Below are 13,995 nucleotides of genomic sequence, written 5' to 3' on the forward strand. Positions count from 1 at the left end.
TGCCCCATTTTTTTCTCCCACTGCTCAATTGATTGAGCATGAGCAATTGAGGGCGGGGGTCATGGCAGCTAATCCAGCTGCCACCTTTCCTTAATTCTTTCACTATCTCACTGGCTCTAGGAAGTAATTCTGATTCCATGTAGCTCTGGGTCCAAATTTCTCCTACCCACTCAAAACTTGGGAAGAGGGAATCTTTGAATCAAGAGTATCGATCTTGAATCACCATTGAGATGAGAACGTCTTCCCAATTCTATGTGTGTATGAAGTTACAGTCAGAAATGTATTTCCTAAAACAACTAGTTTAATTTGGACAAGTGGGGGACCTGTGAGGGTGGGGGAATCTTAGTCCCTCATTCCCACCCTCTCTATCGGTGCTCCTCTTTGCTTCTCCTCAGAAAGATCTGCAACCTCTCCCCTCCTAGCTACCATTCTGTTTCCCTCCACCCCGTCTTCAGCTTTCTCTTTTAACCTCTCCTGTTCTTCCACCTTCCTTGCTTTGTCTTCCCTTTCTCCTGTCTTTTACCTTCTTAACTTTATCTCTCCTGCACCATTGACATGACAAGGCTCAGCAATGTCCAGCAATCCCTCAGATTGCTGCCAGCATCTCACAACTCCCATCTTGTGGGACCTTGGTGACATCCTTTTATTAAAGAAGCAGATCTTTGCTTTAAAAATATTTAAACACTCTTGTGTTTTAAATTTTTTTTCATATTGTTCTGCAAACCTGTGGTTTCTCCCAGGCTTGCATAAAAATACACCCGGTTTGTATATGGCCCCACTGTGTAAGATTATTTATCCATGCGCTCTGAGATGATTGTTCAGGATTATATATATTTAAAATTAAATAATCTTATTCAAGTTTTAAAATGAAATATGGTTACCAGACTGCAAATGCCACTTGGGAATTAAGGGTTATCATATTTAGGGTTGGATCAGAAGTTTTGAGGTTTCCTAGCATTAAAGTTAAATTATGGATGATGTAGGATTCCCAACCTCCAAGTGGTGGCTGAAGATCTCCCACTACTATAACTGATTTCCAGGTAACGAAGATCTGTTCACCTGGAGATAATGGCCTATTTGAAAGCTGAACTATGACATTATGTCACAAACCCCACATTCCTTCAGCTCTACCCCCAAAATATTTAAGTATTTCCCAGCCCAAAGCTGGCACATCTAGGGTGGGGTCTCACTAGAGTTGTCAGGTCCCCCTGGCCACCAGTGGGGGATGGGGGCTTGGGCTGCCAGATCCAAGCTGGAGATTTGAGGATGGAGTCTGGGGAGGACAGAGACCTCAGTGGGCTACAATGCTACAGAGTCCACCCTCCAAAGCATCCCAGGGAATTGATCTATGGGAACAATTTTCCCAGGGAATTGATCTATGTAGTCTGGAGATGAGTTGTAATACCAAGGGATCCCCAGGTCCCAACTGGAGGCTGGCATCACTATGGTGCACATTCCAGTATTGCTGGCACCCTTGGGTTTCATTAGGCTGGGGAGCAGGCCATCCGTAGTCCAGCTACCCTGGACATTTTGCTAATTCTGTCTCTGCCTCCCTACACCAAACTTGTTTTGCATTTTGCTTGTACTGTGCATAAATTCATCAGTGCTGCCCAGCATACAGACATGAACACAACACACACATACATCAGAGAGAAAGCAAAAAAAGCAACACTCAACTGTGCCAACCTAAAAAGAGCTATTTTAAATTCATTGGAGTCAATGGGCTTAGAAGGGTGCGATGCTGCTTAATGTTGCATTCTCCCAGCTTGTATACTAATACTTCAGTTCATCTGCCTACCTGCCACACTGTCTCTTCTGGGCTTCTTGGCAGGGACGGGTGTGAACTAGGTAAATACAGCTAATTTTAGTTCTAGATTCGTGGCATGCTTGGTTTCTGAGCAGAACCAGTGCAATGTATTAGTGCCCAACAGAACCCAGTGCCAATGTGGCAATGCCAGCTCAATCACAATCCAAGCAAGAGGGGGAATTTTTTGCAAGCCCTGCAGAACCAGTGTAATGTACAGAGAACCCAGAAATACCAGTGCATTCACAGAGTAGCCAATGAAACCCAGTGGCAATGTGGCAATTCCAGTTCAGCAGGACTGAAGTCAAACAAAGAATCACAATCCAAGCAGGGGTGGGTGGGAGCACAGCAGAACTAGTGCAATACACTAATGCCCAGCTGAACCCAGTGCCAACTCAAACTCAATCACAATCCTAGCAAGAGGGGCTGTTCTTGCAAGCCCAGCGGAACCAGTACAATGTTCATTGTGCCCAGCAGGACTAATGCAGCCACAGATCACCCAGCAGACCCGATGCCACTGGCACTGTAAGCTTAAAAGGAGTAATCTCAAGGCACAAAGTCACAAATACGAGCAGGAAGGGAATTTGCAAGAAAATGGGAAGTGAACACAAAGGAACGCCTGTAAAGGGGAGGAGAGACTTTCTTTAAACTGACATGAATAGTTTGAAACTGATAATAATGTTTCCAGGGCTGGCAAATTCCACCCCCAGCCCCGGTTGCTTTGAAGCTTGGTAAAGGTTTTGTTTAAGTGGAGACAGTCTGTGAAGAAATGTACAAACCTTCACAAACTGTTTCAAGGTTTCTGGAAAGTTTGTGCTAGTTGACCTGCCATGAAATTCCATTAGCTAACCACAAATTCTTCACCAACTTGCATTCATGAGCTGGTTCGTGCCCACCCCTATCTGTCACAGTTTTACACTTTCCTCGTTAGCAACTGATAAGAACCGCAATTTCCCTGGGACCGATGAATCATGAACTGATCTTATTAAAATGCAAAAAAAACAAAAACAAAAAAAAGGTGTTTCCTATTTCTAAAAAAATGTAAACATGCAACTAAGCAGTAAATGCTCTCTGATACATTTGGGAGTTAGAAACCAGCCAGGTTCTATGTTGATGGGGGGCAGGGACAGAGATCGATGTGGCAGTCTTGACTGAGCAGCCAGGCATCTGGTAGTTTCTGTCCCTGTTACACCACAAGGGACAAGCCAGCTAGTCCTGAACATGGAAAGCAGCCAGCCAATAGCCTGCCGTTTATTTTCCGTACTTGCAGTTTGTCCCATGTGAACGCTTTCCTCCCAGAACACCAGGTACTCCCACACTTCCGGCTGTGCTCTGTGGTGAAACTCAACCCCTTGCCAATATCCACCTTCTTTTTAAAAAATCATGTTTAAATTCTATTCTTTACTCTTCTGAGTATATGTAGTTCATGCCCGTGTAAACTCAGGTCAAGGCAAAATGATAATTTGCTGCTGAAACCTATTGTATGAAATAGATATACACATCTGGCTTCTCTGAAATTTTGCAAATGAAAAAAAAAATTGCAACCAAGAATGATGCTGTTGTGTTGGTCGACCTGCTGCGGACCGAGCTTGAGGTTTGAGGCAGGGTCGTGGTCTGCACTGCAGTTAGCCAAAGCATGGCTAGATCCCGTCTGCAGGATCCTGTCGGTTTAAAGCGAAACTGGCCAATACCGTGCACTGGCAGGAAGATCCTATCATCTGTGCATGCATATAAGTTGGGGTATTTATGGGGTAGGGGGTGGGACAGTTTCCGTTCTTCCTGTACCATGCAGGGGGCACAATAAAGAGCTCAAATCACTACCAGCGTCTGCGTCCACCTCTGAACCCACGGATTTAACAGATACCATAAGTCTACCCAATGGCTATCCCAGAAAGACGAAAACACTGCAGGAGCTCTAAGAAGCCTATTTGGATGAACAGAGAACTTCAAGAGGAACTAAGAAAGAAAAGGAAAATGTTCAGGAAATGGAGGGAAGGACAGAGCTCTAAAGAAGAGTACCTACAGGTTACTAGGCACTGTAGATCAATCATCAGAAAGGCCAAAGCTGAGAGTGAGCTAAGATTGGCCAGGGAAGCCCATTGTAACAAGAAAAGATTTTTCAGTTATGTGAGGAGCAAACGTAAAGTAAAGGAGGCAATAGGCCCACTGTTGGGTGCGGATGGACAAACTCTAACGAAAGATGCAGAGAAAGCAGAAAGGCTTAGTGCCTATTTTACATCTGTTTTTTCCCACAGGTCAAAGTGTTTAGGCACATCTAGAGATGGCCGTAGCCAAAGGATAGTGTCTGGGTGGCAGGTTAACATGGATAGAGAGGTTGTCGAGAGGCATTTAGCTGCACTGGATGAGTTCAAATCCCCTGGTCCAGATGAAATGCACCCGAGAGTACTCAAAGAACTTTCCAGAGAACTTGCACAGACCCTGTCCATCATCTTCGGAACCTCTTTAAGGACTGGAGATGTCCCGGAGGACTGGAAAAGAGTAAACGTTATTCCGATCTTCAAAAAAGGGAGGAAGGATGACCCAGGAAACTACAGACCAGTGAGTCTGACCTCTGTTGTGGGGAAGATAATGGAGCAGATATTAAAGGGAGCGATCTGCAAGCATCTGGAGGACAATTTGGTGATCCAAGGAAGTCAGCATGGATTTGTCTCCAACAGGTCCTGCCAGACCAACCTAGTTTCCTTTTTTTTTTTTTTTTTTTTTTTTTTTAATAATGATTTTTTTTTATTTTCATAAAGATAGAAATATAGTCATCATTTGAGAATATACGACCCCACATTGACTCCACAGTGATATAAACTTTTGCCCAAAACTCTAAGAGCCATGAGTCTAAGAGCCATCCACATTTCCACTACATTAAAAAAAAAAAAAGCCTGTTTAGATATACAAAAGAAAAGTTATTATTAATCAACTTACTTGAGAGATCGTAGACCTCACATTAACTGCTTGATACAATCTGAGAGCTATCCTAGCAGATATTTCTAGGTTTGAGTTAGATGCTTAACATTAAACATTTCTTATAGCACAGTATTAGTTTTGGCCCTGTATCAATACCCTGATAAAGGGAGAGGAAAGTAGGGCTTTGCCTTAAAGATGTACAAAGAAAAAAAATTACAAAAGGATTTCATAATTTCTCCTTATCCTTAATACAGATACATCTACAAACCATTTATACTTGGCCCATTCTAAGAGCCATCCTGACAGGTATAAGTTGAGAGCTTTGCATTTTCTACAGATCAATATGAGCTTTGGCCCTATAACAATACACCAATAAAAAAAATAATAAGAGGGGAAAGCCCCATTTTATATTTCCAACGCTAACGATTATATTACCTATATGCCTACTAAGAAAAAGAAACAAGAGAGAAAAAAGGCACTGCTTCCCCTTTTTCATAAAAATAGCAATATAGGATACAGTATATGTTGTTAATACAGAGAATAATAAGATTTCCAGGTTTAGATTAAATGCTTAACATTAAACATAGAACAATATAAGCTTTCAGTCTTCTATAGCTTCTCCTTATCCTTGGTTCTAATACATCTACAAAACAATTTTTGCTTGACCCATTCTAAGAACCATCCAGTGTAGGCTTTAGTCCTAGGACAATTCACTAATAGAAGAAAGAAAAAATAAGGGGGGAGAACCCCATTTTACATTTTCAGCACTAATGATTATATTACCTATATGCCTATAAAAGAAAAGAGACAAAAAAAAAAAAACAAGAGCGAAAGAGACACTGCTTCCCCTTTTTCATAAAAATGGAAATATAGAATACGGTATAACATTAAACATAAAACAATATGAGCTTTCGGTCTTCTTAAGGGGGTCTCATCTCGAGGCTTGCTACATCTTGTCGTTCCCGTAAAATTATATTCTGTCCCATTGGCCTTTGGCGTAGAAAGTGCAGTTGTACTCTTTCCCGCAAAATATGCATCGATAAATCTTGAGGCCGTTGCACCTCCTGGACTCCAGTATCAATACAATTTTTTCCCCAGAGAGATCCTTTAAATCGGTTACTTTCACTGCAGATCCATATTTCTTTTGATTGATTTTTGTACACTCTTGCTTTGAGATGGCTGTATGTCTTTTTAAAAAGGGTGTCCTTATCTGGGCTGCAGAACTCCGGCATCCCATTTTCCGTCTCCAGAATTTCAGATTTCTCTTCTACTGTTGGTTTTCCACCTTGTTTAGAGCTGTCATCAGCCACTGTTATTGATCCATTATTCCTGTTAAAGACGTCTTCCTTGGCATCTTGGATCTCCTTGAAGATATGAATTTCAGATTTCTCTTCTGCTGTTGGTTTTCCACCTTGTTTAAAGCTGTCATCAGTCACTGTTATTGATCCATCATTCCTATTGAAGACTTCTTCCTTGCCATCTTGGATCTCCTTGGAGATATTTTTGATCAATCCATCTAAGAATACTTTGTAATCTTGGGTTTGTATCTCTATTAGATGAGCCAATCTTTTTAACATAGACATGATTTTGACTTTAAAAAAACCCGGCCCCAAACAATTTTACAAGTGGCCAGTAGAGGTCCTCTGTTTTATCCTCTAATGTTCCGGCACAGGCATGTGACGTATTGAAGCCGGTTAAGGCAGGGATTCTCGTACTGGCACAAAGTTCTCGTGAGATTTTCACATTCACTGCTCTTATCTCTATCTCCGAAAACCAAAACAATTACAATAAGAGCTTTTGCCAATTAATTCGAGTTGATTTGAATCCTTCTTCTGCTTAGTTAGGAGAATTAGCCTGCCTCTTAACGAGGTGGCTTCAGGCAGAGCAGAGTAAGAGGAGGGGGGAAACAAAGGGCTTTGATGCAGGAAGAGAGACGGAGAAAAAAAAAGCGAGAGATACTTGCAGTAAATGATGTTTTGGAACTCAGCCGAAGTCCTCCCCTCAGTTCAAAGCGTTCATTTGTGGTAAATCATCATGTAGGGTTGAAGCAGATACTTTAAGATTAAAGAAAGAAAAGAAAGTCCGAGGTAGAAAATGGCAGTCGTCCTCTGGACCTGGAACGCTGACAGCCTATAATCCAGGGAGATATACTCCCTAAAGGATTGGAGACGGCCCCAAGAACTTCCTGGGTAGAAAGGTGAGGTGAGGTTTGCGTACCCCTCCTCTTTTCTGCCAATTGCTTGCACAATTGACCCCTGTCAGGCTTCAGAGATAGCAGAGCAGATGCCCTGCCACCCTCTCAGGACGACATCTTTAGCCACACCCCCCCTAGTTTCCTTTTTTGACCAAGTAACAGGTTTGCTGGATCGGGGAAATTCGGTTGATGTCATTTACTTGGATTTTAGTAAAGCAAGGTTCCCCATGATGTTCTGATGGATAAGTTGAAGGACTGCAATCTGGATTTTCAGATAGTTAGGTGGATAGGGTATTGGTTAGAGAACCGCACTCAAAGAGTTGTTGTCAATGGTGTTTCATCAGACTGGAGAGAGGTGAGTAGCGGTGTACCTCAGGGCTTGGTGCTCGGCTCGGTACTTTTTAATATATTTATTAATGATCTAGATGAGGGGGTGGAGGGACTACTCATCAAGTTTGCAGATGACACCAAATTGGGAGGACTGACAAATACTCCGGAAGATAGAGACAGAGTTCAACGAGATCTGAACACAATGGAAAAATGGGCAAATGAGAACAAGATGCAATTCAATAAAGATAAGTGTAAAGTTCTGCATCTGGGTCAGAAAAATGAAAAGCATGCCTACTGGATGGGGGATACACTTCTAGGTAGCACTGTGTGTGAACGAGACCTTGGGGTACTTGTGGATTGTAAACTAAACATGAGCAGGCAGTGTGATGCAGCGGTAAGAAAGGCAAATGCCATTTTGGGCTGTATCAACAGGCATCACATCAAAATCACAAGATGTCATAGTCCCATTGTATACGGCACTGGTCAGACCACACCTGGAGTACTGTGTGCAGTTCTGGAGGCCTCACTTCAAGAAGGACGTCGATAAAATTGAAAGGGCACAGAGGAGAGCGATGAAGATGATCTGGGGCCAAGGGACCAAGCCCTATGAAGATAAGTTGAGGGACTTGGGAATGTTCAGCCTGGAGAAAAGGAGGTTGAGAGGGGACATGAAAGCCCTCTTTAAGTATTTGAAAGGTTGTCACTTGGAGGAGGGCAGGATGCTGTTTCTGCTGGCTGCAGAGGAGAGGACATGCAGTAATGGGTTTAAACTTCAAGTACAACGATATAGGCTAGATATCAGGAAAAAGTTTTTCACAGAGTAGTTCAGCAGTGGAATAGGCTGCCTAAGGAGGTGGTGAGCTCCCCCCCACTGGAAGTCTTCAAGCAAAGGTTGGATACACACTTTTCTTGGATGCTTTAGGATGCTTAGGGCTAATCCTGCGTTGAGCTGGGGGTTGGACTAGATGGTCTGTATGGCCCCTTCCAACTCTATGATTCTATAATTCTACCCTTGCGCATATATGATTCTGGGGGGGAGGGTTAGATACGGGTACCCATTATTTTCTCTCCCAAGGAAAGCAGCTTAAGGAAGTAGATGACAAGAAAAGAGATATATTCACTCCCCAAGGTGCTCTTTCTTTCAGAAATGAAGTTGCAAAATGGCCCCAAATGACTGCAAGAAGACTAATTTTATCCCAACATAAATGTGCATGGATTACAGCCTGTTTCTTGGCACAGGAGCTGAAATAAAGAAAACAAAGAGCTTTTTTTTTTCCACTTCAGGGAATTTTAGAGGCTATCAAGTTCACAACCCTGGGGTTGAATGCTATGAGAAACACCACCACAGCCTGTACATCATCCAGGGTGAAGAATATGCAACCTAAAGTAATTTGTTTGAAAAGCACCTTGTGCATTTGATTTCTCAATGAATAATATATGATAATACTAGGAAATGCGCCTCACCAAACACTCTCGCAGCCTAAAGAGAAGTAATCCTTTAATGCTTCATTTGGTGCTCTGGCAGCCCAGATGGACATCATAATTAGGAAGAAAAATCTACGTTTAATATCTGACGTGATAAAGAAGATTCCCGTCTGGCAGCATCGTTTATTTATTTCCCATAGTTGTGAACAACAAGGGGCCAAAAGCTCGGCTTTATTAGCTTTACACCCATCAGGACACACTGCTCAGAGTGACGCAAATGGGTTTCCCAAATTACTTTCACATTGATAACCTTCTATAAAGATAACCGTTGGTGCTTCCCGGTACCAGTCGGAATGACGCAAAGAACGTAGACAGGGGATTTGTTTGTCAATGAAATGGACTTCCAAGATGGCAGCCCAAACGGGCACATAACATTCATGCAAAGGTGTGCAAAGAAGCAAAGCATAAGAGACACCCCTGCTACCTAGAAAAGTTTTCACCTCCCAAACAACCCACTTGGTCACATTTACGTTTTAAAAATCCCAAGTAGAGGCTGCCATAAAAGGCTGCCGCATCAAGGATGGAGCAGAGTTGTTCTCTCTTGCCCCGGAGGGATGGGCCAGAACCAATGGGATAAAATTAATTCAAAAGAAATTCCATCTAAACATCCGGAAGAAGTTCCTGACAGTTAGAGGGGTTCCTCAGTGGAACAGGCTTCCTCGGGAGGTGGTGGGTTCTCCATCTTTGGAGATTTTTAAACAGAGGCAGGATAGCCATCTGACAGAGAGGCTGATTCTGTGAAGGTTCAAGGGGGTGGCAGGTTACAGTGGATGAGCGATAGGGTTGTGAGTGTCCTGCATAGTGCAGGGGGTTGGACTAGATGACCCAGGAGGTCCCTTCCAACTCTATGATTCTAGAGTTGCCAGCTCTGGTTTAGAAGTACCCGCAGATTTCAGAGATGTGAGGTTTGGGGAGGCAAGGGACCAGAGGAGGGTATAATCGGGGCTGTCATAATGCAAGGGCACATGCAGTTGCCTGGAGGCCTCATTCTAATCTGTATGCACTATCATTTATTTGTTGAAAAAAATTTGTTTTCAAGTTCAAGGCTCGTGTTATGTTGCCCAAGCATTTGTGTTGATTAATCTTTGCTGTACAAGCAAATATAGACAAAGTGGGGCAGTTTGTAGTGAATACAATAAGAGGAAGAAAAAACCCATCCCAAACACGTTACTAAAATTATTACAGAATAAATGGAGTAAAGGGTTCTTTGTTCTTATTTGTTTATTCTCGTATAGCAGTGGTCCCCAACCTGCGGGCCACAGCCCGGTGCCGGGCCGTGAAGGCCATGGCGCGGGCCGTGAAGGCCATGGCGCCGGGCCGTGGCTCCCTCTCCCCGCCCCCCCCCAGTAAAAAACTTCCCAGGCCACAAGCTTGCGGCCCGGGAAGCTTCTTACTGTGGGAGGGTGGGGAGGAGGAATCAGGGCCGGGCCGCGCATCACCAGGCGTGGCCCACGGGCGCGGACCGATGCGCGGGCATGGCCCACGGGCGCGGACCAATGCCCTGCCGGTCCCCAGCCTCATAAAGGTTGGGGACCACTGTCGTATAGGATCCAACCAGAACGGTTTCTAGATATGTCCTGTTTTCAAATGGAAATTTTCCTCAATGGTTGTCCTTTGAATGTAAATATCATGAATATCCAAATTGTGAAATTCAACCTCTATTGAATAATATAGCGCAGGGGTAGTCAACCTGTGGTCCTCCAGATGTTCATGGACTACAATTCCCATGAGCTCATGCCAGGCGCTCATGGGAATTGTAGTCCATGAACATCTGGAGGACCACAGGTTGACTACTCCTGATATAGCATATCTATCGGCCTTTGGTATTACTAGCATCCCCATATTGACGCTCCTTCCTGTTATTGATTTCCCTCATCCTCCTTTTGAATAACTTGGGTCTATCAGCCTAGGCAAACATTTGGTCAAACCATCTCATATATTTGCCGATACTCGACAGTTAGCCTTTTCTTGGGAAACTTCCAGTACTCAGGAACAAACCCATCAGCTATTGTTTGGGTTTCCGTCATGTAGATCTTAGCCTCGGGCAATAAGATTTGGCTGTCAGCCCCTTATGGTGTGCCCAGTGATCCATTCACCTGTCTTCTTGCTATCTCCTGACTTCAGCCTCCACTGTCATGCTGCTGGTCAATCCCCTCTTATTGTCAATTCTTCTGGAATAAGTAAATATCACCCAACCCTACTCTGAATCTACCAATTTTCCTTCATTTCATTTCTTAAGAATTTGTATATTTGTTCTTGTGTGTTTTGAGTGTGTACCCCAGCCTTGCTCAACTTTTTTACCAAGCAAAAACCCATGAAACATTCCTCAGACTTCAAGAAACCCCAGAAGTGGCACAATTGTGCAAAATATGGTTGGGAAGCAGAGCTGTGTACATGCCCACCCCCAAGGCCCTTCCAACCGTTTCCAGTCCTATCAGTGGCCATTTGGGGGGGGGGGTCAACATGACCACATATTAAAAATTCATTAACTACCCATTCAGGAAACCCTTCCAAGGCCCCCAAGAAATCCCAGGATTTCACACAACTCAAGATGGCCTGGTGTACTCCCAACATCTTCCCAAATATCCTTGAGTGAAAGCTAAGTTTATTCTTTATCTAAAAGGATTTCTACCTGAGAAAAGGACCCCATAAATGCTGGTTAAAAGACCCTGCAGTTACCTGGCCTCAATCTGTAACCGCTCTGCAGGTAGTAATAATTGAGTAAGGGCAATGTGGGAGGAGAAAGGGCGGGCCCTGTCTGGGATAAAAACTCGGAGGGCCCAATCCTGATTGGGCCCTCCGAGTGTTCATCCAGGGCCAAGCAGCCAATGGGGAGCCGCACTTTTGCTTGGCCTGGCCTGGCCTGGGCCAGCCGGAGACTCACCACTCAGAGGAAGAAGCCTTCCCCGACGGTAAGTCCGCCGGCCGGCTTCCCCTCGCCCTTGGGAAAGGAGCAGGGACACGGCGAGGCTGCTCCTAGGGCCGTGAGAAGGCACCAGGTCGCTTCTGGGTGGGTGGGTGGGCGGCGGCCTTCTCCTGGCCTCGGGAACAACTTTGCCATGTTGCGGACGCAGCTAGGCTGATCCTGTGCCCCCCGCTAGTGTCCACTGTGTTAAGCTTACAGCAGGCTTAAATTCTTGTTATCTATAATTCCCCATAATTCCCCTTGAGAGTACTATTTTGGATAACAGATTAACTCTGTAAAATCTCAGGTGATGTGTCCTCCTGTGGTCTAGAGGCACTGACCACTTTTCTGCAACAAGGGCACATTGGTTAGCCAATCAATATTGTTAGCCTACACCCCTCAAAGAGCCTTACGCTTTGCTACTACCAACTGCCTAGTGATCCCTGGCCCCAAAGAAGCTCGCTTGTCCTCAACCAGGGCCAGAGCTTTTTCCATCCTGGCCCCCACCTGGTGGAATGAGCTCTCAGAGGAGATCAGAGCCCTGACAGAACTTGAACAATTCCGCAGGACCTGCAAAAGGGAGCACTTCCGCCAGGCTTTTGGTTGAGGTCGACCTGAATTCAACCACTTCCCATTGGCCCCTGAGCCTCCCCTCCCATGAAAACCACCACCGATATGTCCATCCCACGGGACTGCCAGTATGTTACAATTAAAATGGACGTTCTTACCATGTTTGTTCCATTATGTTATTGTTCTCTTGTTATGGCTGTATTGCTATTGTTCAACTTATCATGTTATTTGTACTGTTCTTCCCCCCTCCAGTTCCATGTAAACCATCCTGAGCCTCAGGCGGGAGCAGTATATAATAATAAAATAAAAAATAAATTTAGTTTCTTTAGAGCTGGCACCCAATGAATTAAAACATCTGTTTGTATCACTGGCATATTTTGCCAGTGCTGTGTGCATGCCATTGGTGAAGAACTGTGAAGCTTATCTCTTTAGGCAAAAAACAGGATTTATCTAGGATTTGAACCCAGGACTTCTCACACTCTAAGCAAGAATCATACCCCTAGACCAACAAGCCAGCTGCAGCAGTGGTTTGCCAGATGTTTTACATGCTGGCATTGCCCAGAGATCATCCATCAAGTAAATGTGTACTTGTGGAGACAGAAAAAACTTCTGGTACAATTTTTCAAATTTGCCACATGTATTTCCTGAAGCTGTTTGTGCATCCTGAGAACCAGGCCTTTCAATGGCTTTTTGGCTCATCTTTCTCCATTCATCCTGAGGCAAAAGTACAGGAAACATAGAAGTACAGAGCTGGAAGGAACCTCCAGGGGTCATCGAGTCCAATCCCCTGCACAATGCAGGACATTCACAATTACCTCTCCCGCCCCCAGGGACCCTGACTGATGCCAAGAGAAGGATCCCTGGGCCAATCTGACCTGGAGGAAAATTCTTTCCTGCCCCCAAACTGCAATGAATATTGACTTCTTCCCTTCTTTTGCCTCCCTAATCTCACATTTCAGCCTGCAGGAGCTTTACAAATAAATAACAACAGACACAGAGGAGCTGGTGGCTGAAAGTATCATATTATTGTCTCCGAGACCCGAGTACAAATCCAAATTCTTGTCGTGGAAGATTGCTGGGTGATCCTGGGCCAATTGAGTTCTCTCAGCCGAGCCCACCTCGCAGGATGAAAATAGTAGAAGGCAGAATACTGTCAACTGATTTGGGTACAAATGAATTAAAGAAAGAAAATATTCACTCCCAAGTAACTCCCGCAGATTCCCTCAGTGGCAGCATAGGTGTAAAACTGCACGCCTAAAGAGACCTTAAGTGAGGGAGAATTAATCTGCAAAATGACTAAATTCCCCCAGAGCCCTTTGACATGCCTGGCCTGCAGAGAGAAACTGGTTGGTACAGTTTGGTTGAGAAACTAGAATGCAAGGATCTGACTTAATTCTGCTTCTTTCTCTGCTGCCGGACAAAAAGTAGGGCTCGTCCGGGATTTGAACCCGGGACCTCTCGCACCCTAAGCGAGAATCATACCCCTAGACCAACGAGCCAGTTGTGATGGATGCCTTCCAGATGTTCTCTTCAGGCAGACCGGCAATGCCTGCTTGCCTGATGCCTTCTGCTCCTGGGCCCACTTCCAAGCACTTAACCCTTTCTTTGCTCAGAAGGCAATCATCCTCCCAAGGCTGTAACCTGGCTTTTCCTGCCATGTCTGAAGAAGAGCTCTTGGATTTGGGATCCAGTTTGACAAGCTGCTCACCAGGCACAGTGCTGGAACCACTGGGTGGAGCCCGGAGAACATTCAGTCTGCCTCATCTCTGTGTACATGGATGGGAACAA

General features: G+C 44.6%; 1 non-coding gene across 1 annotated transcript; it reads right to left on the reverse strand.

Annotated features, from left to right (window-relative positions):
• Positions 1-13,634: 13,634 nt before the first annotated feature.
• TRNAP-AGG (transfer RNA proline (anticodon AGG)) lies at positions 13,635-13,706 on the reverse strand. Its single transcript has one exon. It is a non-coding gene; the product is annotated as a tRNA-Pro (tRNA).
• Between the last annotated feature and the right edge of the window lie 289 nt (positions 13,707-13,995).

The sequence above is a fragment of the Paroedura picta genome, chromosome 1 (genome assembly GCF_049243985.1).
Source record: "Paroedura picta isolate Pp20150507F chromosome 1, Ppicta_v3.0, whole genome shotgun sequence".
Classification (NCBI taxonomy): domain Eukaryota; kingdom Metazoa; phylum Chordata; class Lepidosauria; order Squamata; family Gekkonidae; genus Paroedura; species Paroedura picta.